At 37.2% G+C, this 26,868-nt stretch overlaps 1 long non-coding RNA gene across 5 annotated transcripts in view; it reads left to right on the forward strand.

The window, feature by feature from the left end:
- Positions 1 to 26,868, forward strand: part of LOC111755785 (uncharacterized) — a 276,523-nt gene that overhangs the window by 163,529 nt on the left and 86,126 nt on the right. Inside the window, exon 2 of one of the 5 annotated variants that reach the window (XR_010041954.1) lies at positions 6,066 to 6,154. The exons of the other annotated variants lie outside the window; for them this stretch is intronic. This is a non-coding gene — a long non-coding RNA (uncharacterized LOC111755785). The remainder of the gene's footprint in view (positions 1 to 6,065; positions 6,155 to 26,868) is intronic. 5 annotated transcript variants of the gene reach the window in all.

Genomic DNA, 26,868 nt, shown 5'->3' on the forward strand with positions numbered 1-26,868 from the left:
ATTATTCTGATCCCATTCAATCCAGCTATTCCCCTTCTGGGTATTTTCCCAGAAAAATTGAAAACGTCATGCCACAGTGATATATGTGCATCCATGTTTATAGTAGCATAATTTGTAATAGCTAAATCTTGGGAACAACCAAAATGCCCATCGACCACAGATTGGATAAAAAGATGTGGTATTTTTATATAATGGAATATTACTCAGCTATAAAAAGGATGTTCTTGAGGCTTTTATAGGTAAATGGAGGCAACGAGACTATTCTCATAAGTGAAATAAATCACTCGCATTTGTAAATATCATATTGTCTCCCTCATGTTAAAAAACTGAAAGTAACAGAATACAAAATATACATTAGATATTGTGATAATGAAAGGTAAAGAAAATGCTCAAAGGAAAGAACAGCTGGGGTAGAGGAAAGGAGAAAAGCAAAAAGGGAAAAGATTGCATGTATATAGGTATACATATATGTGTGTATGTATATATACAAAATAGATAACTATAGTACTAGTCCCTGTTAGTTCATCAAAAACAATAGTTTGTGCTTTCATTGTTTGATTGTTTGATCATTTTTTCAGGCCTATGTCTTGTAACCTTAATCACTACTTCTAAGGTAACAATGTACAATGTATTAACTAGTATTAATTTTCTACTATTTTTTGAAATTCTGTATTGTTTCTATCCTTTTTTCTGTGTTTTGCTTTTTAAAATAAAAAATAATTCATTGCAATTAAGTAGGTCTCATTCCCGGGATGCAAGGATAGTTCAACATACACAAATTAGTTATTTTTATAATACATCACATACACAGAAGCAAGGACAAAGATCAAATGATCATCTCAATAGATGGGAAAAGGCTTTGCAAAGTCCAACATTATTTCATGATTTAAAAAAAACTTAAACAAGTATAGAAGGGCCTTATCTCAATCTGATGAATGACATTTATAACAAACCTACTGCAAACATAATAAATAGAGAAAAACTGGAATCTTTGTCCCTAAAATCAAGAACAAGACAAGGATATACACTATACTCCCTCTTATTCAACATCCTCAAAACATTAGCAACAGAAATTAGGCAAGAAAAGGAAACTAAAGGAATATGTATATGAAAAGAAGTCAAATTATCATTATTTCAGATAATACGATCCTCTACATATGACACAAAAATTCCACCAGACTTCCAGAATTAATAATTAAATACTGAAGTGTAGGAGGATAAAAATCAGCATAAAAAATCAACATAATGAACTTACTGAGGAAGAAATTAAAAGGAAATATCATTCTCAATTACACCTGGAAATATTAAATAATTAGGAATTAATCAAAGAGAAAGTGAAGGACTTCCACAATGAAAATTACTATACTTTGAAACAAAGAGATCAAAGAAGACATCAGAAAATGAAAAGATACAGTTTTTCCTGAATAGACAAACCTATAGTAGGTTTGGCCATACTTTCAAAATTTGTTTACAGATTTAACAAGATCCAATGAAACTATCAATAATATTCTTCTAGAGAAAACAATCCTAAAGTTCATATGAACCAGAAGAGACCAAGAATATCAAAAGCAATCCTGGATAACAAGTACAAAGCAGGGGGCATCACAAACCTGGATTTGAAGTTACAGTACAAAGCTACAGTGACACTAACAGCATGGCACTGGCACAAAAACAGACTCTTCAATCAATGAAACAGAACAGAGAAAGCAGAAACAACCCCACACACACTCAACTATTTGTCTTTGACAAAAGACCCAGAAACATACACTAGAGAAATGATAGCTTCTTTATATAAATGATGCTGCATTAAAAAGTAGTTATTATTTAGAGATGACATGGTCTTCCTCATAAAGGCAAAATATTCCACCAAAAGACTCCTGGAATTAATAACCAAATTCTGCAATGTGTCAGGATTCAAAAGCAACAGACAAAAACCAATGGCTTTCCTGTACATCAAATATGAACTTACTGAGAAAAAATTAAAATACCATTTGCAATAACACCAAGAAAAATTTACTCAAGAAATAACCTAACCACGTGCAAAAAATTGAATGTAGATCCATATTCTGATCATGTACTAAACTACAATCAATATAGATCCAAGATCTAAATGTTAAAACAGAAAAATCTCCTGGGAGCTAAAATAGCATTTTATGCTCTAAGTCAGAGGCATAGCAAAGACTTTCAGAATAGAATCCCAACAGCACAAAAAATAACACTGAGATTCAACAAATGAGAGCAAAACAACATTCTGAACCTTTTAGAGATTGAGTGCCCAAGCTGCAAGCCAAAGCCCACTTATTTATTACAAAATGCCAACATTGCAGTTAATCCTGAATATTTGATGCTTGGCTGCTGGTGAGGCTTGGCTTGCTGGCAGACAGTAAGGACTCTGTGTGCCCGTTGTGACACACATGCTGTGGATTCACCACCACTGCTCTAGAGCCTCAGTTCCTCAAGAACAAATGGATACACGATCTTCACTTTGTAAATTTTATTTAAATTTCAGTTGTTACTCTGTGTAAAATGCTTATTTCAGGTACTGTTCAAATTAGACAATTAGGAAATGACACCTATTAGAATCTCATAGATTTTAGAATTAGAGAGCACCAGGGCAGAAAAGATTCTTGGAAACCATCTGGCCTATTGATTCTCCTTAGATCTTTCAGAATTGTAAGTGCTCTCCAAAGGCATGCAGTGCAGGGCAAATGGGATGGTTTGTGCTTCCACTCCTAATACAAAAAGATTATTTCTATTTTTGTCTGCAATATTTTAGACCTCCCAGTTTTCATAAATTAGCATAAGAAAGATTTCTGCAAAAGGAATAATTTGAAAAAATAGTCTAGTACAATTTTCTACTTTTATAAAAGAGGAAATGGAGACACAGTGAGTCTAGTGATTTGCTTTACTACACACCTTGTGTGGTTTCTGTTTCTGGGGAGCACACACTGTTCATTAAGATCAGCAAGCTGAGGGATGCTGCGTCCAGTCACCGGGCACTTTCATAGATGAGCTCCCCTAAATCCAAGGCCTCCATCAAGAATGGCTCCAATTTCCTTTCCTCATTCACAGTTCCAGAGTGTGACTGAAGTTATGAATGGGGTTCCCAGCCAGGTCAATCATCTAAAATTATTTCTGAAGTCAGTCCACTAACAATTAAAGAAAATGAGAATGATTAAATCCTGGCTGTGGAATAAAAACCTTAAACTGTTTTCTCAAGTTAATTTAAGCATAATTAAAAATGAAGAACTCTGAAGCATATAAAACAAGCTTCAGATGAACTTCCAATTGTTATTGAAAATTGGTAAAATCCTTAGTCATGCGTCATTAAGGGAACTGTGTCTGTTATTATCCAGTCTAGCTGTCTCTCTCTTCATCATTCATGTGCTGCGAATATAGTTCATATCCCGCCCCAGACAGGAATGCTGTTTTCATTTTCCTTAATCAAGCTTTTATTCATAATTACAGTGAAAAGTTTTAGTCTCTGCATCTGCATTTGCTCAAAGATCATATTGTAAATCCATGATTCTTTTTTTAAAAAGCTTCAGTTCTGGAAAAAAAAAAAAGATGTCTGTTGCCAGTTAAGAAATCATAATGATTAGAATGACATTAATAGGCAAAGTTTATCAGGCACTGCAGTATTTCAGCCAGGTTACAGATTGACAGAAAGAGATTCACTCCCAACACACATATGGGGAGGTTACATTATCTGACTGATTTAATTTACAAAAGATTCAAACCTAATCAGAGGGGAGGAGCAAATGCAGCACATTTCAGCAGAGCTTGCTTGGCTCAATTGAACAGTAGCTCCCAACTGCTGGACACAGTGTCCCCACAACATAGAAGGTCATTCCTGCTGTGTCACTGTCTTTTGAAATGCAAAGCTTCCACCATTTTCTGGAAAGACTTATACAACAACCGATTTACCTCTTGATCTCAACCCATTGTCTGCAAGAGCTCAGTTATTTCAGCCAGGGAGTCAATGATACCTGGGCCTAGAGGTCCAGAAATGGAATCTCTGCTTCCAGGTTTGCAAGATGAGGAGAAAATTATTCTTCTCTGAACATCAGTGTGCCCTGGTACATCTGCTCTAGAATGCACTCTTATATACTCTTCTCACTGAATGGCCATGAAGAGTTACTATAGGTTCATAAACACTGTCTGAAACTCTGAGAGTCACAAAAGATTTGGAATTTTAGGCTTTAAAACTCCAGAAAAGTTATGTGGTGCACATACCATATATTTAATTTGTACCACCTCCATAAATTATACTGGGATCAATAAAGATTGTTAACTGCCTTACCTTAGTCTAGTCAAAATTTGCAAAATGTGCAAAAATAGTTTGAATCTAAGTATATTTTGGATATTGTGATCTACATTAAGTTTTCAAGGTCTCTGCTCTCATCTTCATTTCACAAGGAGGAAACAGCTTGTAAGATTTTAAGAAACATGACAACGTCCTAGCTAGTAACACAAATTTAGGAATAACATACAAATTTAGGTCTGTGTGAATTCCAATCATGCTTCTGGACTCAATACCTAGTTGTGGCTCTCAACATTTAAAGTCAATTCAAAAACACTTAAGGCACACTGAATAGTTAGAAAGTATGTCAATATGGTTCATTGTTTCTGATTTTTGTTTTGCTCAGATGAAAAATACTATTCTGTAATCACTGAGTACCACTCCATCTTTGCTCTGCTCTGCATGCAGTAAGACAGAGTATGGTGTACCAATTCCTTTTGGCAAGAAAAGAGAGGAGATTCCAAAGCATGGCCAAGAAAGGAAGTTCTCAAATGTGCAGACCTCGTGAATAGTGTGATACCTTCTGATTGCAGGATTGAACATCCCTTTTGGGTGCAGAAACTGGAAGTTATTGTTGATCTCTTTAATTCCAGTAACAGCTACTTAGAGGGAAGGGAGGTTGTTTCTCATAGGAATGGCAACAGAGTTAAGAGATGGAAACTAAAAAATTTAAGTTGATCTACTTTAAAAGTTCGTGATTGTATCAGTCAGGAGCCAGCAGAAAACAAAACATACCCCAGTAAAAAGAATTTAACAAAGAGACTACTTACTGGGCAGGGAACACAAAAGGACATTAGATATCCAGAGACAACAGCAGGAAGCCAATATTATTATTATCCTCTATCTTAAAGGGGAACATGGAGAAATTATTGTCCTGGCACTAAAGAGACGGAAAAGTGATAAGGGGCTGTACAGGAGGAGGTGTGGTAGGGAGAGACATCACTCTGCTACAGGATCAATCAATTTGTTTTTAGTGCTTCCTACTGGCTGTAACTGAGGACAAACTGGATGGAACATGGCATGCAGTGGGAGGCAGGGATCAATCTTTTGAGGCACAGAGAAAGGCCTCAAACGGTAGAGAAAAGATCTAGGGGACAGGATGAATCTTATTCTTTGATTTGTCACCAGCTCAGATACTACTACTAAGGTAGTGGGCCACTGAATGGCACAACAGAAGCAGCTATTTAGTGAAGGCAGGAGCGATACAGGATAGTTATTTTAGCTAAGGTTTTCACTATCATGCAAAACTAAAATAAGTAATTTTATGGAACATTTTTATTGACCACACTGTATTATCCCCACTGTGAAAAAGAAAGCTTGCTTTCACCCTCCTTTTTTATCATAAGAACATTTAAATTGCCTAGAAAACATCCATGACTATGCTATCTGGGTCTCTAGCATTACCACTTAAATATCTTTATTCTCCTTCCAAAACAAAAAGAGAAAGGCTAGAAAAGAAGATACTGAAGATTTTAAACGGTATATAATCTATCTGAATCAGCATTACAGACAGGAAAACTCTAAAAGGATTTAAGAAGTATTATGGTTTGTGTTCAGATGTTTCCCCCAAAATCTCATGAGATCATAGGTGGGGCTTTTTCAGAGGTAGCTGGATCTAGAGCGTGTGAAACTAGAATTGATTCCTGGTGCAATGCTAGGCTCAGGGTTTTAGGATTAAGGGTATGAGTACTACTCATTTTAACTAGATAACAGGGATAGAAAGATGCTGTTAAGGTCCTTTCTTGTCTTTGCTACCTTGCAGGTGCCTTGAACTGTTTTCCTGTGTGGTGTTCTTCTGCCAAACCACCCTGGCGTGGAGTCAGCCATTATGGACTAAAACCTCTACATACTGTGAGCTAAATTAACCTTTCCCTTTTAACTTTAGGTTTTGGGTATCATCTCAGCAACAGGAGAAAAGTAGCTAAGACAAGGAACTATTTTTGCACATCATTTTAAAACACAGTTAAGGAGTAATTGTAATTGATTTGCTATGATTCATGGCCACAGACACAGACACATCCTCCACAGATATGAGAAATCTATCCGGGAGTAACTTCATTGCATGTCATTTACTCTGGGCTTCTGATAAGGACAGAGATGGAGAGAATGAGAGCAAGGTATCAGCCTGCCTCTGAGGATGACCAAAGAAAAGATTATTCTATGGCAGCACAGCTATCCGTTCTATTCTCTTTTTAGACCCTGCAGCCTTCATGCCATAATTTAAGATTAAAATGCATTGCTTGTTATCTTTTGACACCATATTCCTTTGGGTCTAGCTCAGTTCAGTTCCTCCTGAATCGTATTAATAATACCTCAAATATTCACATTAACCTTTCACATTCCCTTTTGGTAGAATTAGTTAAAATATTTACATTTATTATTAGTTGATGTATAGAAAAAGTTGATGTATAAAATTTTTTCTCTTTATATCAGAGAAGGAATGTACAAATTTTAAAAACTGTTTTTCTGCCTTGCTGGCTTGGCTTACTTTCCTGTTGATATCACTGTTTCTTCCTTTGTGGATGCTGAGATGTCCTTTAATATTTCATTTCTTTTTCTGCCCCTGCTTTTCCTCTCCTACTTGAGTAGAATTAAACCTTTGCTATGTAACTTTTTTTTTCCTCTCAGAGACCTACAAAGGAAGATATACTGGGATAAATTTCCAGTATATATTAGATTCTGGGAAATGTTTATTCATTAAGTATGTTTAGCCAATGTTGATTGCTGTTTATTCTGTATACAAAATTGTGCTGTATGTTGGGAATTTAAAGATAACTGAGCCCTCTTCCTTTATTTTCTGAAATGTCAAATCTAATAAGAGAAACAAACACGTTAAACATAATTTCATCAAATGTGCTAAAGGTAATAACAGATGTATACATGAATTTTTCTGGATGCAGGTATTTTGAATCAATATCACAAATGGTTGCTTAAAACTATAGATACTTACTATTTCTTCCTTAGAATATTCCCTAAAGCCTCTATTTCTAAGAGTTTTATTTGCCTGCATTGTATAGAATGAATATATTGGATCATTCATGCTGATATTAAAATGATGAGTTATTTCTGTGGCACACGGACACATTGCAATGTACACTCACACACTCAAAAGACAAAATTTTATAATCATACATGGCTTTAAAATGTCACTTACAGGTGATATAGTTAAATGATCAGGAGTGGATATTTGAAAGTATTGGATTCTGACTTTAGTTTTGCCGTTCGCTAGGGAGGTGACTTTGGGCAGGTTACGTGAAGCTCTGAGACGGGTTGCTCCTGTTTCTGTGCTCAGCTCAGCTACACTCAGGACACTGGGTGTAGCTGAGCATCAGCTCTACTACTGAGCTGTATCCTGTGGTAGAGTTTTAATTTCTTAATTAAGTTTATTGGTACAATTAAGGTATGCATAATGTTTATATTCACCATAAGAAATTTGTGCCTGTGCATAATAAGAAATTTGTGTCTGATATTCTATCTTGACTCTTTTCATACAATTTTTCAAGCCTTCAGTGGAATTTTTAATTTCCTGGATATGTATTTGAATATGCTTCATGGATTCCATTTCTTCCTGTGTTGGGCATTCATGATTTCTATTATTTTTCAATCTTCTCTATGTTTTTATTTACATCTACTCTAGATTTGCTGAGAAAGTCCTTCATTATGATTGTCATCTCTTTTTTTAGCCTGTGAGATGATTTCTGTTTTGTATTCTCTACAGCTTCATGTATATATTTTTTTATTTCTTCTATTGTCATTCTAATAAATTCAGGTGGATGGCTCCAAATTTCTTGTATTTTGTTGTCCCCTGGATTTGTCCTTGGTGGGCTGGAAATCTGAGATTGCATTTTGCTTCTGCATTTTGTCATTTAATATTTTTTATTTTAATTTGCTTTCTTTTTTGTTTGTTTCTTTCTTTGAATTTTTATTACATTAGGTAGGTTTATCACTGGTATTAAAGCTGCCCTAGGAAATGTCTGTTCCTCTGAGATATCTTCTAGGTGAAGCTGGCTGCTTGTGTTCCAAGAGTCTCCCTTCCCACTTTATTAGGAACAATATGTTGCTATCTATTTGGCTTATCACTGAATCCTTTGGTACTGAGACTTGGGGATGATTTTGATCCCAGATTACCACAGCATTATAATACAAGAATGAACAACTGATTACAAATATGTCTAAAATAGTACAGCTAGCAATAGCAATATCATTAAGCAGAATCTAGAAACTGATAATCTGTGGTAACTGCTAATTTGGTATCTCTAACCATAGGAGCAAGACCTGTAGTGATACAACAACTTCCAACATAGACCAGGAATTTGTATGCAGAGGGTTTCCCCTTGGTCAGGTGATTTTAACCTGTAGAGAAGGGGAACTTAAGAGACATAGGGAACAAAACAGAGTGATAACTAAAGAGGAATATAGCAAGGTTAAATTTTAGAGGATTAAGGGTAATCACCCAAATTTTGGGAATATGGAGAAGAGGACAAGAAAGAAAGAATGAAGGAGTAAGCAAAAGAATTTTGAGACAAAATAAAAAAAAATAGACATAGTGTTCATTTATATGTAAATCTCAGAGAATACCAAGAGACTCATGAAGAAAAAAAGAGTCAGGACAGAAAAAAAAAAACAACCCAAACCATAAAAGTCAAAGTTTTTAAAAATTTTAATCCTCATCCAAAATTTTAAAAAATAAATATAGAAAAACGTTATTTTAAAAAATTCCTCTGGGGCCTCCAGTTTGCTGCTGTTTCCCTAGTCAGAGCCAGAATCTATACTGAATAACTGCCAAGTTTGCAGTAGGATTAATACTGAGTGTGGAGCTGATGATCTTGGCCACCCTGCTGTCCACTCTTACATGAGTTGGTGGTAGCATGAGGGGATTGCCCTTGTCCACAGCTAGCCAAAGCAGTTTTCTGGCTGGTGGCAGGGAAGGTGGTTGCACCCTTGACCTGCCCAAGGCTGCTTTCCCACTTGTTCTTCTGGTCCCAGGGTGAGTGACGGTGGTAACCTTGTCATGTCACCAGCCAGGGCCTTTTGCCTACTTGTGCCCAGGAGCAAAGGCAGAGTGGTGGTGCCCTTGTCTTACTGCAGGCCAAGGCTGCTCACCTGCTTGCACCCCAAGGCAGTGGGATACTTCTAACTTTTCACATTGTTCACTGTGTTGGAATCAAGGCTGCAGCTCCAATTTCTCAGCCACATTTCTTCCCGTCTGTTGTCTGACTGCCAGCTGTGTTATGACTGCCTAGCGCTTGCCTCGTTCCACTCCTGAACATCAGTGCTAAAACTATCCCGGGGCTATTCTGCTTCTGGAATTTGATCCCTGGGACACTCTGAGATAAAATGGCGATCCTAATCTCCAGCTGCCACTCCGTGTGATTGGGTGCAGAGCACCACCACACTGGTTCACTCTCCAGTGGATGACGGTAGGGTGGCTCCTTGGGAAAGTGTCTTGCATTTTCACTGCTGCTTTTGACTGCACAACACTCTCTTGGTCCAGGTTATGTCTTGGTTTACCAGTGAGGAGCAAAGTTGCTTTCATTGACTTCAAATTTTTAAAGTAGAAATAACATAAATTTGTCTCCCTGTTACTTCAGAACATTGGTTCCAGGATGTGTCCAGGATATAAAAACCCATAGAAGATCAGATGTCATATATAAAATTGTACGGGATTTGCATACAACCTATGCACACCTTCTTGGGTATTTTAGGTCACCTCTAGATAACTTAGAACACCTAGTAAAATATAAATGCTATATAAGTATATGTTATATTGTTTAGGAAATAATGACAAGTAAAACATCAGTTCAATACAAATGCAATTTTTTAAAGAATACGTAGAATCTGTGGCTTCTAGAGTTATCAACAAAGGCCAGATCATACCCATACACCAGTATAACAGTAGTGATTAAATAATAAAATATGCATAAAAAGCAGAGTGCCTGCCTTGCAATCTTTCAGCAAGTAGTAATCATTATTGCTATTAAATGGATCAAACATTTTACTTCTACACATAACGCTTACTTCTAAAATTTTCTGTTAATGAATCACAAGCATCACACTGCCCATTAGTTTATAAAAACTTAAACCCAACGTGCATAAGTATGTAACTGTAGAGAACCCACACTTGCCATTCTTGTTTGGTCCTTTTCATTTCAGAGTCTACTTCCCCTCCCTATTCAGCCCATCCCCAGCTCCGCATAGTTTCTATCTGCAGTATAAATATCCTTCCTCATGAACATTTCTGATTTATGCTCCGTTGACAGTGAAGCTGAGCTGGTCTATCATTGATGAGGTGTGAATGAGATGCTGTTATTAATACAAACAAAGGTACCTTCTGGATATTATGCATTTATCAGATCAAGCATTGTAATATGAAACTACAAAAACAAGTAATGAAAACAAAATGAATATTGTTAGGTAAATTAATACTGTCATCTTCCCCAAGTGTGTCTTAAAAATTAAATAGTCCAATGGCAAAAATAGAACAAGCTGGGAACGCTTTGTTCCACAGTATAGAGGAAACAGAGTCTTCATTTCCAGTATATTAAATTACTCAAGTGTTGGTGGTGAATGAGTATTAGCATATAAGGACACTTCTCATCACATATTCTCTTTCCTAGTAAAACTCATAGAATTATCATAAAACAACATCCACACTAACAAAATGAATCTGTGTTTTGGAACCTGACCCAATAATATCCCCTTTGCTTCCTGCTCATGTACTCTCTCTGGAAGCTTTAAAGCCATTGGCACTGTACTCGCCCAGTGTCAAAATATATATTCTAGTGTCCTCTACATCTGTTCTTCGAATGGAGCATGCATACCAAATCAAAATTTAAAAAAAATCTTGTGTTTATTTGTGAAAAGTAAGCACTTTCTTCAGAATATTAAAATTATTATTTGCATATGCTGAATTTATTTTCTCTCTTACTAGTTTAGCCCTTTGTAGGCCAAGCTTATGAATGAAAGTGCTTTAGAAATTCTATGTGCTGAGAGCATGGTGGCAGGTAGACCTTTACTGGGTTGTCTTAAGGGCTGACTTGGTTTAAGGACAGTCGTGATCTGAATACTGTTGGTTCAAAGTAGTTTTGCCATTTAAAAATTGATCTTCCTCGTTTGTCACTGCTGTCTGTTACCTAATTTGTCTCAAGGAAGCTAGAGCTGTGCCCAAAGAAGTTTCAGTGAGAACATGCAGTACAATTCCTCTTTTAAGAAAGATGCTTTGTTACTGGAACTGAACCACAGCTCCTCTTATGAATGCTGTCCAAAATGCTCATGCAGAGAATTCCTGGTGAGGGATCCACTCAGATATCAGAAAGTGCCCAGTGAGCATGATGTGCTCATTGGCTGAGATATTCTGACTACCACCCAAGCTCTGTGATATTTTGCTTGAAATTCAGACATGCAGGGATACAGGTTCTCTAAAAGGAAAGGAAGTTTTGCTTGAGTAACTGATCTAAAGATGCTACAACTTTGGCTGTTTTCTGCCCTTCAAACCCCAATATGTGATTTTGCTTTGCACTGAGAATTTGGAGATAACTAAGAGATTATCTGGTCTCCAGAGGGTCATAATTAAGTAGGATATATATATATATATATCCTACTTAATTTATTTATATATATATATATATAAAATTTCTATATTACAAAAACTGAGAGATTCTGTGAATTCAAAGGGAATTCTAAAAACGATTCTCTCATAAATGCTGTGATGGGGGTAGAGATGAAGTCCTCCAAGATGATAGGGGAGCTTTAGCTTATTTTTTGTTGTATAAAAAAGTACCTGAGACTGAGTATAAAGAAAAGAGGTTTATGTAGCTCACATTTCTGGAGCTCTGAGAGTATGATCCTAACATCAGCTTCTCTTGAGCGCTTGTGGCAGATACCATCACACTGTAGTAGTGAATGCAGCAGAGGTAACACCACTAATGAAAGCAAGAGCCTGGAGCAGAAGCAGGCTTGCACTTTTGGTAACAAACCACTTTTCCTGGGTCTCATTCATTAGAGCATTAATCCCTTTATTGAGGCAGGGGTGACCTAATCATCTCCCACTAAGCCCCACCTCTTAAAGGCTCCACTATTTTTCGATATCATTACCTTGAGACCAAGCTGCCAGTACATGGATCTTTGGGGGACAATGACAATGGCAGAGAGGGACTGAAACCTAAAATAAGTAGCAATCCTCTGCACCAGGGGTATTATAAACTGGGAATAATGCAAGAAAAGATAGTAAAGATAAAAGCTATGCATGAAATGATTGTTTTGAGGGCTATTTTATTTTACTATTTTTTCATACTGGGGATCAAAGTCACGCACGACCTCATGCCTGCCAGGCAGGTGTTTATGTGACTGAGCTAAATCTCCAGCCCTTGAGGGTTATTTTAAAAGTTTAGTATTAATCATTTTGCTTCGTGGAACACATCTTATTTTTCCCAGGAGAAAATAAATTAGCTGCACCTGGAAAAGTAGAGAAGCAAAACATTATAGGTTTCCACCAGTCTTTAGGGCCTAAATATATGTCACCATAAAATCTTTACATTCAGGCCACACTCACACTGTGATTGAAACATCTTTCAAAAATGTTGACGTGTAGGGGCCAGAGGTTTAGCTCAGCAGCACAAATACTTGCCTGGCAAATGTGATGTCATAAATTTGATCCCCGGTATCAAACAACAACAACAAAAAGTTGAGATGTTACAGTAATTGTTTAGACCACTGCCATCCAGATATGATTGGAAGTTGACATTTTAAAGAGAATTTTTATATTTGAAAAAAATGAGTAACTATTTATGCTACTTTACAACTGCATTATCTTTCCAAATACAGTACTACTCCTTTTCTTTTGTAGATGTATTGATGTAGAATCACATTAGATATGACCTTTTATGCTGAAATTCTCTACTATGCTTCTAAATATGACATTTGAAATACCCCAGGTGGCCCAGCTAAGCCCGCCATGATCTTAGCATGGTTAGTACTCTGTTGTGAAATGCCCCTGGAAATTTCCAGACAAAGAGAGCGTGACTTCATATCACAGAAGTTAAAGGAGTGGCTATTCACACAAATGTTGCAGAAAACAGTTATCTTAGCATGCAGAAAAACTTCTTTTGGAGGTCAACTCATCATAGTAAATATAAATTCTAGGAAATATATGGATGCCTAGGCTAGAAAGTTTTTACCAACAAGCTACTTACAAATTCAAAGACCATAGTTCCACACGTAAGATCATATTAAGAATAGTCTCTATTTAGAATCCTGGAAATGGGGCACCTCAGCTACTCACATAACCTGTCCTCAGCTAGATGTCCTGGCCATTAACAGAGAAGCTATGAATTGCTCTGCTAGCAGCACTGGGCATTTTGTGGTGTTGAGGAAAGTATCTATAAATAACATAAGTGATATAATGAAAGCAAATATCGGGTATAGTAGACCATTTAATAAAGATACTTTCCACTGCATTTTTCAAAAATTGTTTGCCGAAGTTATGGAGAGAACTAAATTTTCTATGGCAATTTTACAATGAACATTTTTTATTTTCTTACTCTACGTCAGGCTTTGCACTAGCATTCAGCAATGGAAAAGATTAAAGCGAACAGTTCATCCCAGTAGGAGGCAGTAAGTGAGGTTGCCATGGCCAGAAGCTCTTTTTCCTTCTTCAGGACCAAGTTTTCTTGTCATCACAAATAAGCCACACAAAAACCATTTCTAGGAGATAAAATTCACTCACCCCCCAAATATGATCTATGTCTCCTCCTCCTTCTTCCCCACACTCACACTCCCCACACCTCGATCCCAGCAAAGCTGGGAGGACATAGTTTAGAGAACTCTTTGGGTCAGGGCTGGGGATAGGTTATGTCATGGAAAGCATTAGAGATTGAGGCAGAGAAGGGTATGTACGATTTGGCTCTTAAAAGGACTTTCTGGCTGCTTATATTAATTAATGATTCTTAGGATCAGGTGTAGAGGAGTGCAAGGCGTCTGTCTGTGTGCTGGAGACCCAAAGGAAAGGGCTTGGAGGCCATGGCCATGTCAGGAGGCTGAGGATCTCCAATGGAAGACCAAAGAAAGGTCTAATGGCTGCGCTGGAAGCTAAAATGTCTGTGGTAGAAGGCCTGAGATCTGCACTGGAATCCAGGAGACAGTGTCCATGACGAAGATAAGGACTGAAGCTCCCCTGGAGAATAAAAAAAAAAAGTCAAAACTCCTTCAAAGAAAAATTGCCAAAACTTTGGTAAAAAAGCACTTTCAACAAAGCTCTTCCAAGGAAGATCAGCTGAAGTCCTTGGCTACCTTGATCCTTTTATATCATTCCCTCAGCAAGCCTTCTTAAGTGGCTCTTCCACAACCAGAACCATGCCCACGCAGTTCAGCTGTTCCCCATGCAAGCTGATAATCAGTCAGTTGACCACCACGCTACTGAATGTGTGAAGAGACCACAGGGCATTGGGATGAAAGTAAGGACCCTCCGTAGGAGGCTACGGAACAACCCAAGCAAACCGTGACAGAGATTTGAACTAGCTTGATAGCAACGGGAGTGGTAAAAAAAATTTCAGACTCTGGATGTATTTTGAGGATAAAGCAAACAGGATCTGGTAATGACCTGAGTGTGGGGTACCAGACAAAGTGAGGTTTCAAAGATGAAACCACAGATTTGAGATAAGAGTTTAGAAAAATGCAATGGCTATTAACTGAAAATAGAGATTTCAGGTAGAAAACGTTTGATGGCAAAGATCAAGCATTTTTTCCTTGTCCATATTAATTCAAGATGCTAAATATAACTAGGTGGAAATGTCAAACAGACAACTACAAATAGCTCTTCAAGGGACAAGCCTGGGTTGGATGTATAAACCTGCCAGTTGACAGCTTATAATAGATATTTAAAGCCAACTGCCTGAAAGCAATTACCAAAGAATTAAGTATTCAGTCATCCCGTATTTAACAGTTGTGGAGATGAAATTACAACAGGTAAAACTCATGCACAGAATTGAAATCAATGTACTTATATATATCAGTTGCCACCAAGTCAAAGAAATGAAAGACAACATAAAGCAAACATGATGAAGTGAATTGTAAAATATTTTTTGGTTACACAGCTTGTCATGGTTCATGACCGCGCAAAAGAATGAAAGATTATCCAGAATCAGTGTCTAATCCATACTGCAAGAGGGCCCAAGGGGCTGTCATTAACTGAGAGCTCTCAGTGTGAGAAAGTCTCCAGTGACAGCCCCACACTGTAAGCCTCTGTCACTTTTTACCGATAGGACCAGGAAGGAAGAGTAAAAGAGAAAAGAAGAGCGTAGGGGCAAATAGGGAACGGGAAAGGACAGCAGAAGGTCAAGATGGTCTGTTAAATGACTGACCGCGGGACCAATCTAAATGACAAATCAGAGTATGGAAAGACAAAGGCCACAGCATTCATTCCTTAAGGCAATTCATTTTGATCCTACTTGGATTTGTGGCCTGGCAGGTTGTCTTGTAATCTCTCATCTTGCATTCCTGGAGGTTTGGGGAATGTGGCTCCAAAAATTACCTTATCTATGCATATACATCTCATAGGTAGGTGATTGTTATGATTGATACATTGTGTCAACTTGAGAAGTTTAGAAGTTTAACTGAGACACAGAGTCCAGGGAGCCAGGATCCCTACGTTGTGAATAGCCTCATCCTGTGCAAGAACAGGGCAGGGATTTTGTGAGTGCTACACCCACCCTGGGGGGGCGGGGCATGCTGCATACCATATAAGGGAGAAGAGGCTTTTTCCTCCCTTTGTCTGGCTGCTACCTTGAAATATTGCCCTAGTGCCATGCCACCCTGCCTTGCAACTAGCTCATTATGGACTGAAACCTCTAAAATCTGTAAGCTAAATAAACCTTTTCTTCCTTATTTTTGGGTATTGAGTATTTTGTCCCAGCAACAAGAGAAAAGTAACCAAGACAATGATCTAACCTAGAGAATCCCTTTAACATCTGAAGCAAAGGATGATTTTGTAAAAAACAAAAAGCTTGATACATTTTAAAATGCTTTAAAACGGCCACTGTGCATAATCAATAAAAAATGTCTCAGTTAAGTCAGCAGATAGGTTTACTTCTTCAGTAAGATAATTTCTTATCCTGTGTTTTAATACAAACCGGAGATCACTTTTTACAAATTAAAAAAAATAGGGGAAAAAACCCAACCACCTTTCTGGATTTACCTTTATAATTTGCAAGATCACCTATGGGGGAAGGAGACTTTTCCCTAGTGATAAATCCAAATCCACATAATTTTATGATTGGGTCAATCCAGAACTGTTTTTATTTCACTTCTAATTCTACTACTGTAGATCCTAGATCTTGTTGTGCTAATCCTACTGGAAATTTTGATGTTAAAAGAACCGTACCCCCCCCCAACTCTCCTTAAAGCAAATCCCTTAAACTACATATGATTCTCATTTAAGAGTGTACTTTGACATAGCAACACTGTTATTATTGATACATTAGCTTCATCACATAAAATTTTTTCATGATATGACAGCTGATATGACAGCTTTGATGTAAACATTTCTAGTAGCCTAATACTCATTATTATAATTTTTTAAATTATGTAGTAGTATATACTGTTCCAACATAGAAAAAAATCTTAGACAACAGCTCACATTTCTAAGAAGTAACTACGGAAGAACTTTTAGATTTTGGTAATATTCTGAGAATAGCTGGAAATCTCTTGAGTCCTATCAAAAATCTCTCAGGACTACAAAAATCAAAGTCCTGTGTTTACTCCTGAAAATAAATCACTTAATAATATTGTTCTCTTGATATTTATTCATTTAGGTTGATTGAGTTTAAGCAATTCATGGGTAGAAATCTTAGCACAATGTTACTACTATTGCATTTCCTCATCTGAAGGATGTGGGACCAACATCATTACTGTGTAAACTGGACAGATCATCAGGTCCTACCAGGTTCCTTTTCATCCTTAGAAATCGGAAGTAGTCCAGCCATGTTGATTTTTGTCTAGAGTTGTGTCTCCACACATACCACAACTGCTTCTATCCAGACAGAGGTTAGCACTGGTGAAGAAGAAACGAGACTTAACCCTAGTACAATTACTCTTCATTGTTCTAACCATAGAGAGGCTGGGGTCAATGGAGGAAATGCTATAATTTGGAACCTGCATTGATTTACAGGAAATGTTAGTCCACATGGTTTACAGAAGAAATAATGGTTAAAATATCCCTCTCCCAAGCAAATACAACACAGATTTTACCAAAATTCTTTACTTATTCCTTATTTTTTTACTTTACTTATTGTAATAAGAAATTGGATAATTTAAGCTTTTCACTTAGGTTTGCTTTGTCTGCCATATGATACATTTTAGATATTATCTATATTGCTATGGTTTGGTGGAGTCTCATCACTGTGTCTACCTTCTCAATAATCATAGAGACTTGTGGGCAGATAGTAGGTAAAGAATTCATCTAATTTCTCATAGTTTCAAAGAAGGCTGCATATAATCTGGATTTTTAGGAACATATACAGGGAAATTTCCGTAATTTGAGCACCTGATTTCTCTCCAGAATAAAGACCCTTAATGTGAAGAAAATCCTCCTCGTTGTTGGCCAGTCAGAGAAGCTCTAGGTGCTTCCAGCTCACACTCTCCACATGAGAGGAGTTGCTGGAGAGGGTGTAAAGAAGGCCCAGGGAAAATGCAGGTCACATTTCCAATAGTGGCTCCTTGGGATATTGTTGGATCTGTTTGTCTTGGTTCATAAGAAATTTTGTATCTCTGAATTGTTTTATCTAATATACAATACATTCTTAATTAAGTTTCTGCATAAACTTTTAAACTATTCTGCTTCTGCTTTTGCTCCTCTAAAAATCAGCTTTCCTGCTAGGAAATAGATCTCTAATGTGTCAGTGTGACCATGATCTTTGCAGTGCCCTGATTTTTACAAGTGAGCTGTGGATTGGCAAATTCAGTTTCTCAGCTTTTACGAGGTATCTCTCAGCCATCAAAGCCTTAACTATAAAGTGAGGATGTTGGGCCAGATTAAATTCTAACTGAAGTTCTTTCCATCAGCAAATTCCTCAGATTTCTGTTTCAGTCTTAACTGAACACAAAGTTCAGCAGCCCTGGCAGGCACCCACATCTGTCTGATCACATTGTGAGCCTTCTTTTAGCTGTCTCTTCTCCTAGCCTAGATGTCCCATGTCACACTTGTTTTGTATCTTTTACTTACAGTAATTCCCCCTTTCCAGTGACACTTTTCTGGCTGTACTTGAAAGAGAAGCTGGTACTAGAGTCTACATGGGACCAGCACTATCTAGATCACCTAGGAGAGAACGTGAAGGCGGAGCTGGGAAGTAAAAATACCCAGGACAATGGAAAATCCTCCAACGTACCAAATCTCAGACTTCTCTGATTTTTTTTAGTTTTATTTATTATTATTACCTGTTTATTTCTCTAATCTTCATGTTCAAAGTCCCAGTAGGGATTAACAGTAATATATCATAATTGTTTGAGTGCATGAGCAGACAGCATCTGATTCAATAAAAAAAGTCTGACAAGTGGACTCTGTCCACCCAGAACTACTTATTCATAAAAAGAAACCCTCAGCAAGATTCCTAGAACAGTTTTAATTAAATGACAGCAGGTGAGGATTCATGAGTTATCCTGGACCTCTGCAGTCAGCCACCATTTAGCCTTTGAATTAGTCCAGACTAGCTAAGCCTAGGTAAGCAAGAGAAACAGGAAAATCCAAGGGTTTTGCTTTGTTTTGTTTGTTTGTTTGTTTGTTTGTTTGCTTTTTCTGTATGAGGGAGGATTGAACTCACAACTTTGCACTTGCCAGGAGGGTGCTTACGCTGCTGAGCCAAATCCCCAGCCCCAAAAACCTTGCTCTTGCTAGAACATGTTCCATGTTCCCACTGTTCTGTGTTTGTACTGATTCCACTCAAAAAAGGTGGTAAAACTCAAGACATTTTCCACATCATAGAGAAAATGGACATGTCACCTGAATGATGGATCCAACGCACAGCTGCCCAAGTGTTAACACTTAATAGATAACTAGGTTTCCTCAAGGGCTGGGAACAATGCATACTTTTGTCCCTAAGCAGCGTACATTAAAACAAATGCTTCTTATCTGAGAGGTACTCATGAACATCCGATCTAAGCAGGTAAACCATTGCCCTTGGGGACGTATTTCACAGCTAGTGGGAGTTTAACGACCTTACCAGGATTCACTTTTTCCCTTTGTGTCTATTCACACAGTAATCTCCTTGGTTACTGCAACTTACTGCCTGTAAGATTATTTAACAAATGTAAATCACTGTGGTTTTTTCCCCCAACATTTCGTTCACTGAAGATTCTCCTGTGAAGAGGAAGTACTATATATAATTTAAATCCTGCCTATCTAATTAGTATATCAGCCAAAATTATATTTTATTTTGAACTAAGCCATACTCTTCTTTACTACCGTGCAATTTTTAAAAAATGAAATAATTTTCCACTTAATATTTTTAGAAAACTTCTTCATTCATCTATTCAACAAGCAAAATTTTTTTAGAAACCCACCATAATCTACTCCATGTTTACTGAGAGTAAGCTGAACAAGAATAAGCATTCCTTATGATGGAGCTTACATTTCAGTCAGGAACTTATTCAATTCACTTCAGCATCCTAATTATGTTGGTATTCATTGATTTCTATAACCTTAAAGAATATTAATGGACACCAATTATTCAGAAAGACTCTGCTGCTATGCAGAGTGCTGTTATTTATACTAATTATTGTTATTTATAAACTCATGGTATTGATGTGCACTCATGTCTGAGTACATATTTTAAGAACTGAACACTGAACTATGTTACTAGTATATTTACAAGAATGAATCTGGTGAGGATTTCTGACTGCATTTAAACGCTAATAAATTCATTTTGGGAGTATGTATGATACCATACATATATTTATATTCATGAAAGTCATTAAGAATTATATGAGTAGTAGAGTTAGGTAAGCAAAACTATGGTCTGTAAATAATGAGGAAAGTATAGTTTACCCAACAAAGATGCCAAAACAGAAACTTTGCTTGAATTTGAGTTTACTGTAAGAATCCAAGAATTCAACTTGCATAAGGTTACTCTTCCAAATCTCATTGGAATAATCAGTGGAGGCACTTATATATTTTCCCATCCCAAAGGAAAAAGCATTTATCAGATGATACAGCTATATTCAGGCAATAAATAGATTTCTTCAAATTTTAGAGAAAAGAAAACTACTGGCTCTATAACAAAACGTGATAGCTGGTTTTATTTCTTGGGAAATGTCAAGTGGACTGTGTGACTACAAACATCTGCTGACTGAACTTGGAGATGAAACAAATCTGCTGATGTAGATTTGTGTTAAATCCATCACCCTATAGCTGAAACACTGCAATCACATTTATGTAAGAATTGTAGCTCTCCCTACTAATTTCTGCATTAACCTGGCTTATGTGCAGCAAAAAAGTACACATTGCACCATGAGTTTTAAAAAAATGTAATTTCTGGGCTTTTCTATGCAGATGAGACAGTTATTTAAAAGTGAAACATTTAAATGCCAGAGAGATTTTTCAGTAAAATGGCCAAGTCTGAGATGCTTTATTTTCTTATGGCCTCAATTAAATATGTAAACCCTGCCTCAACTCAGCAGAGAAAGGGTCATGGAATTCATGTACTATAAACATTTAAATGCAGACTAGAATGGCATAGTTGCCTGAAATGGGTTATATAACATAATACGTGATTATGAGCATTGTCCTTATAATATCTGTGCTTTTGGAGAAAAGTGATTATCAGGGTAAGTACAAAAGCTCTCCACTTGGCTCTCAAGTTAAAAAGAAGGTTTTCAGTGATATTACTGTAGAAAGATCTGGTAACTGTGATAATCACCCTGGCAGTGCCCTTTGAAAATTAGGCTGGGAATGGCAGCAACAGTCAAATGAAAGGCTGGCAAGATTAAAATTGATGACCACATTACACATTACAGTGAAGCTCATATATTATACTCAATGAAAGGAACCATGTGATACAAATAGAAAAGCCACAGTTTCTGCTTGTTTCTAATTATATCTCTTTTTTTTCCATCTGTTCCTATTCCTGCACCTTAACTCATTCTAGTAGAGAAAGAAACAAGTTTGTGTAGAATTTAGGAGCCAATTTCATGACTTTAAAAACTAGGGCTGGGGATATAGCTCAGTGGCACAGCACCTACCTAGCAAGAGTGGGGTTGTCAGTTTGATCCCCCATACCAAAATATAAAAATAAAAACTACAAGTAAGAAATAACAGTTTGTACTATTATTTACTGATGGGTCAGAAGACCTCTGACAGAATGGGAGATCATGAAAGTTAGTGCAATATATGGAGAACGTACGACTCCTGCTCCAAGAGGTTAATTTGGGACTTTGGGCTTTGGGATGCCAAACACTAACTAGATAGGTTTGAAACGTGTAATTCATAGGCAAAGATAAAAACACAAATAGTATTATGATATTATCTTCTAAGTTCAAATTAAAAAAGAAAAGATGGATAAACATGGTGGTTAAAAGTTGTAATTGTAGAGTTACACAATGGGGAGTGCTTGCCGAGAAAGAGGAAGAGCGGGTGGCTGGGGCGGGGCAAGAGGAAGTGAGCCTGGTGAAGAGCTGTTCTCATTGGTTGATGCTACAGCCTGGTGTCTTGCCTGGCCTAAGAACGATAATGTATTCTGTGTGCTGCTCACTAAGATTGTCTCAAAGGCAGAGCCTCGTGTTCTTTATTACTCTTTAATTTTTGTACTAAAATAAGCATTCTTATTTTATAAATGTTTATGATTCTGTTTGTTGTTTGTTTTTCTGGTACCAGGGATCGAACCAATGACCTTGCACTTGCCAGGCAGCCACTTGTACCACTGAGCTGAATCCCCATCTTTTCTACTTTTATTCTTCATTTCATTTTTTTGGTTTTAAGCTATCAAATCTGATTTATTTCCACCTCACTTAACCCTCAGACCTATATTGATAGTATACATTATTGTAGAACACTCTTGTGTTTTCTGCTGGAAATGCCTCTTCGGACTCTTCTGCCTTGAAATCTTATTATTTAAAGTCTTCTGGGGGTAAAAAAGGAAGGACTGGGTAAATGATGACCACACTTCTCCAGGTTACCATAGTTCTTCTTAAATACCTCTGTGGCAGCACTTACCACAGTTGGTAGGAATTTGGATTTGTATTTCCCTAACTAGATGAAAAGTTTTTTGAAGGTAGGGACCTTCCTTGTCGTTAACACCCAGTTCAGCACATAACATAAAATAGATTCTGAATAAACAATAAATATTTACAGAATTTAGCTTGTTGTGGTGGCATATGCCCACAATCCCAGCGCTTGAGAGGCTAACGCAGGAGGATCACCATAAGTTCAAGGCCAGCCTGGGCTCCATGGTAGGTCCAAGGCCAACCTGACCTGCATAGCAAGACCCTCTCTAAAATAAGTAAATAAGGACTTACAGAATTTAATTAGTCATTGAATGAAAGAATTAATGAATATGTATAAGAGTTTGATTGTAACACAGTAGGCTGATTAAGCAGTCTGCTGAACTTTCTTAGAACTAGGGATGGTCATATGAAATTTACATGGCATTTTCAAATATGAATCGACTTAGTATAAGTATAGAGTAAAAGCAGCAAATCAGTATTTGAGAGGGGGCAGAAAGCTAAAATTTCTTGTTACCTAAATAAATACATATATATATCTGTGTCAGAAGATTACAAAACTAAAGAATAGAAGTGACCTTAGAAAGCAGTCAGCCAAACTTCTCGCGGCAGTGTACATAAACTTTCCCAAGGCCTCCCAGATGGTTATTGGCAAAATTTCAAAGTCCAAGTCTCTATACTGCTCACGCTTTGCAGTCCCCTTTGTCCTCACTGCTGTGACAACGCCACTTCAAATGCTTATACATCCAGCGTGGAATGCAGATAATGCGTTTCTCTTTTTTTCTGCTCTCACTGAATAATTCTGAGCAGCTCCTCCAATTGCTTTCTGTCACCCTGCTGTGCTCTGCTGAGTTCACCCTTGCAGAGGACATCTGGTCAGATAGCACAGAAAATTATCCTGTACTTTTTCCAATATCCTCTCAGTCAATCAGTCAACAAGTTATTTATTGAGCACTTGCTGATGAGACCAACACAAGGCTAATGTGTTAGAGCTGGCTGATTTTAAAGTCAATGCCTCAATTAAATAGCACTTCACATGATTTTGACTTGATACACCTCAAAGAACAACCTTTCAAGGTCAACATGAACTCAGTGATGGGAAGCTCACCCAGTAATGAATTTTACACAGAATCACATATTTTGGCCTTATCCCCAATGCTGTAAGGCTATCAGATACAAAGCATAAGGACTAAATTCTGTCCTCAACTGTTCAAACACTGTGTCCATCTGGTCTTTGCATTTTATGACTGAGGGCTGAGCATCCAGAAAGCAATAGAATGAACAGGATGTTCATTCAATATAAAGTTTGGATGCTTCATTAAATTTCAGATCAAGGACATGGAATATGGTGGGCATAGGATGGCCACTGGGAGCCGGTGATAATCTTTGAAATACTTTGTCATCCAAATACCCCGCTGTCTGTGCCTCAAGACCTCTGGCTTCAGTTGAACTATGAAAAGATGGAAAGGAAGCTTTTCTGTAATTAGCCTTTGAGATCTCACAATTTAGCGCATTGGGCATAAATTGCTGGTAGCATGGTGGAACCCTCAGGAAGTGGGTGGGGATGCGGGAGCCAGAGGTTCATAAACATATCCCAAGCTCAGTGACTCTGACGGTGAAATAATTTTTGAGATCACCCTAACTCAAGATGGGCTTTCAAATTTGCATATGAGTGTTCCATTTCTGTCTAACTGACAATATTTGAGAACAAAATAGACTCAGGATTGCCAGAAAAATGTAGTATATTCATTTGAATTTGAATTTCAGGCAAATAACAAATAATTCTTTAGTCTAAGCATTCCTGAAATATTGCCTGGGACATATGGATATAAAAGTATGTGATTACCTGAAATTCAAATTCTCCTGGGCACCCTATATTTTTATTTGCTGAATCTTGCAAAGCTAAATCAAGGATTTTCTGTCTGTGGGCTACCTTAGGGACAATAAGCAGCTGAGGGCATTACCATGAAACTTCCTGAGGGCTCCATCTTGCTTAACTATGTGAATGAGTCATAACTCATCTGACAGTTGAAGCTTAGTCAGGTCAGGCTCTTGGCTGACTCGGGTAGAAGCTGCCTGGAATTAGATTCAGGGACAGCACTGCATACTGGTCAAGAACTCAAGTATGGTCAGATGACATCAGTTTAATATTTAATTTTGCACTGGGAGTTATGCGTCATTGGCTGAGTTACTTATCCTTCCTAAACCTCAACTTCTACAGCTGTGAAATAGGCCCAACAGTATCTATTTAAATTTATTGTGAAGTTTAGTGGACTAATATACATAAAGTGTTTAGCATATTATAAAACTATAAATATTGATATTATTTATGATAGCCACATTCATTTCTGAATGTACTGCTTAAACTTGAATCCAGAGTATATATTAGTCAGTTTTTCATCACTCTAACAAATATCTGAGATAATCAAAACATTTATTTTGGATGACAGTTTGGAAGATTCGGTCCATGACATGCTTTGGGCCTGTAGCAAGGGACCACATCATGGCAGGAAATAATTGGCAGAGCAAAATTGTTTACTTCCTGTCCAGGAATTATAAAAGGAAGAGGAAGAGACTGCAAGGTCTCACATTTGGAGCATGTCCCTAGTGACCTAAAGAGCTCCTTCTAGGCCAAGTTTCCACCACTCCAATGGCTCCAAGGTTTGGGGACCAAGTTATTAGCATAGGAGTCTTTGAGGGCCAATCAGATCCAAAGGATAGCACCCTGTTAACATGTTATATTAAAGTCCAGTTACTTATTTTGAATTAATTCATTCCAGAAAAGGGATTAACTTGATTATGTATTACTGAGCATTTATTTTAATTTTCAAGTAAAGCTATATATATCTTAATTGTACAACCCTGATGTGGAACCACTCGAGTCTAGATGTAATTCAAGTTCTGTCAACTTCTACTGTCATTTTTTATGTCAAAGGGATGTAAAAGAGCTAGAAAAAAAATAAGAACTTTTAAAATCACTTTAACCATCAATAAGACAATAGAAAAGGCAAGAAGCACCATGAAGTCCAGGAAAAGTATATATTCACTGAAGCTCTCCTAAGACAGTATTTATCTCCTGAAATTGCCAAGAAAATGAATAATGATGCAGATATGAATATGGAATCAGAAAAAAAAAACAGGAAATGTGAGACAAAGAGTTCATTGGGTTTCAATGAGGAAATTGGACAAAAAATTGCTGAGTAAAGAAACTACATTTTAAATATTGTCACAAGACTAATTCAATATCACACCACTTCATTGAGAAGTACCAATATAACTTAGAATTGTATCTTTGGTCTATGGAAGAAGACTCATTCTGCTAATTCTTCATACTTAATAGGCTAGACATAGTGAATGTTTTCAGCTTCAATTGAAATATAAATGAAAATATAATTTAATTTAGATACAAATTAAATTACATCCTTATAAGGCAATTGCCACTTGAAATCAGGGGGGAAAATAAGACATTTAAAGACTTTGGTAAGGGAATTTTAAAAAGGACTGCCTTGGGATTAAAGGCCCGCTATCCAGTGGTGGCCACGTGTATACTCCTGGTCTGATGTCTGCAAAAGGGAGACAGCTTTTCTGTCCTTGGCACCCTATAACCCTGGGAGGGAGGTCTTCCCTGGGTAACTTCGCTTTCTGCGTGCATCTTTTAGCAATGGCATGTGTATCATGTGAGAAGCATGGAACCCGTGGAGGACCCTTAGTGATTCTCTGCAGTGAGGCAGCATTTGGAGATGCTGGGGAAGTCCTGCATTTACACAGTACCTTTCAAATCTGAAACTTCACACTGATCACCAAAGAGGTGATATTCCTGAGATGGAGAAACTAATCATTCAAAAGGGTAAGGTTGAGATCAATACAATGCGCATAGCATCACATAGTAGGGCCATTGAATGCTTGCCTGTTTCATGGTTGGCACGATCTTTGACACATATCCAGGTCTTTAAATGGACTTCACAGCAAAAAGAACTCTTTTATTTTCTATTGGAATTAGACATAATTCTTTGTCTAAGAGATAACTTATTTGCTCCAACCCAGTTCTTCAAGAGAAACAAAACAGAACAAACCATTCAAACTACTGTGTATAAAGTTTCTTTATACTCTTCCCTGAGTAAGAAATTTGACCTATTTCTAACCACCAAGTGAGATAAGAATGAATACTTAATGTGTTTCTGGCCTTTCTGTGAGTTACATTATTTGGAATGGACTGAAAAAATATTTTAAGCAAGCTGTTATGGCTTATAGCTGGATAAACAGAGATTTAATACGCAGTTTTAGCAAGGTTCATAGATAATAAAGATAGTTCCCTCTCTGCTGATGTTCTCTGGAAAATTTGGAGCAGTTTTTGGTTTCTA

This window comes from Cavia porcellus, unplaced genomic scaffold (genome assembly GCF_034190915.1).
Source record: "Cavia porcellus strain 051 isolate PalLab524CR breed Dunkin Hartley unplaced genomic scaffold, mCavPor4.1 scaffold_22, whole genome shotgun sequence".
NCBI lineage: Eukaryota > Metazoa > Chordata > Mammalia > Rodentia > Caviidae > Cavia > Cavia porcellus.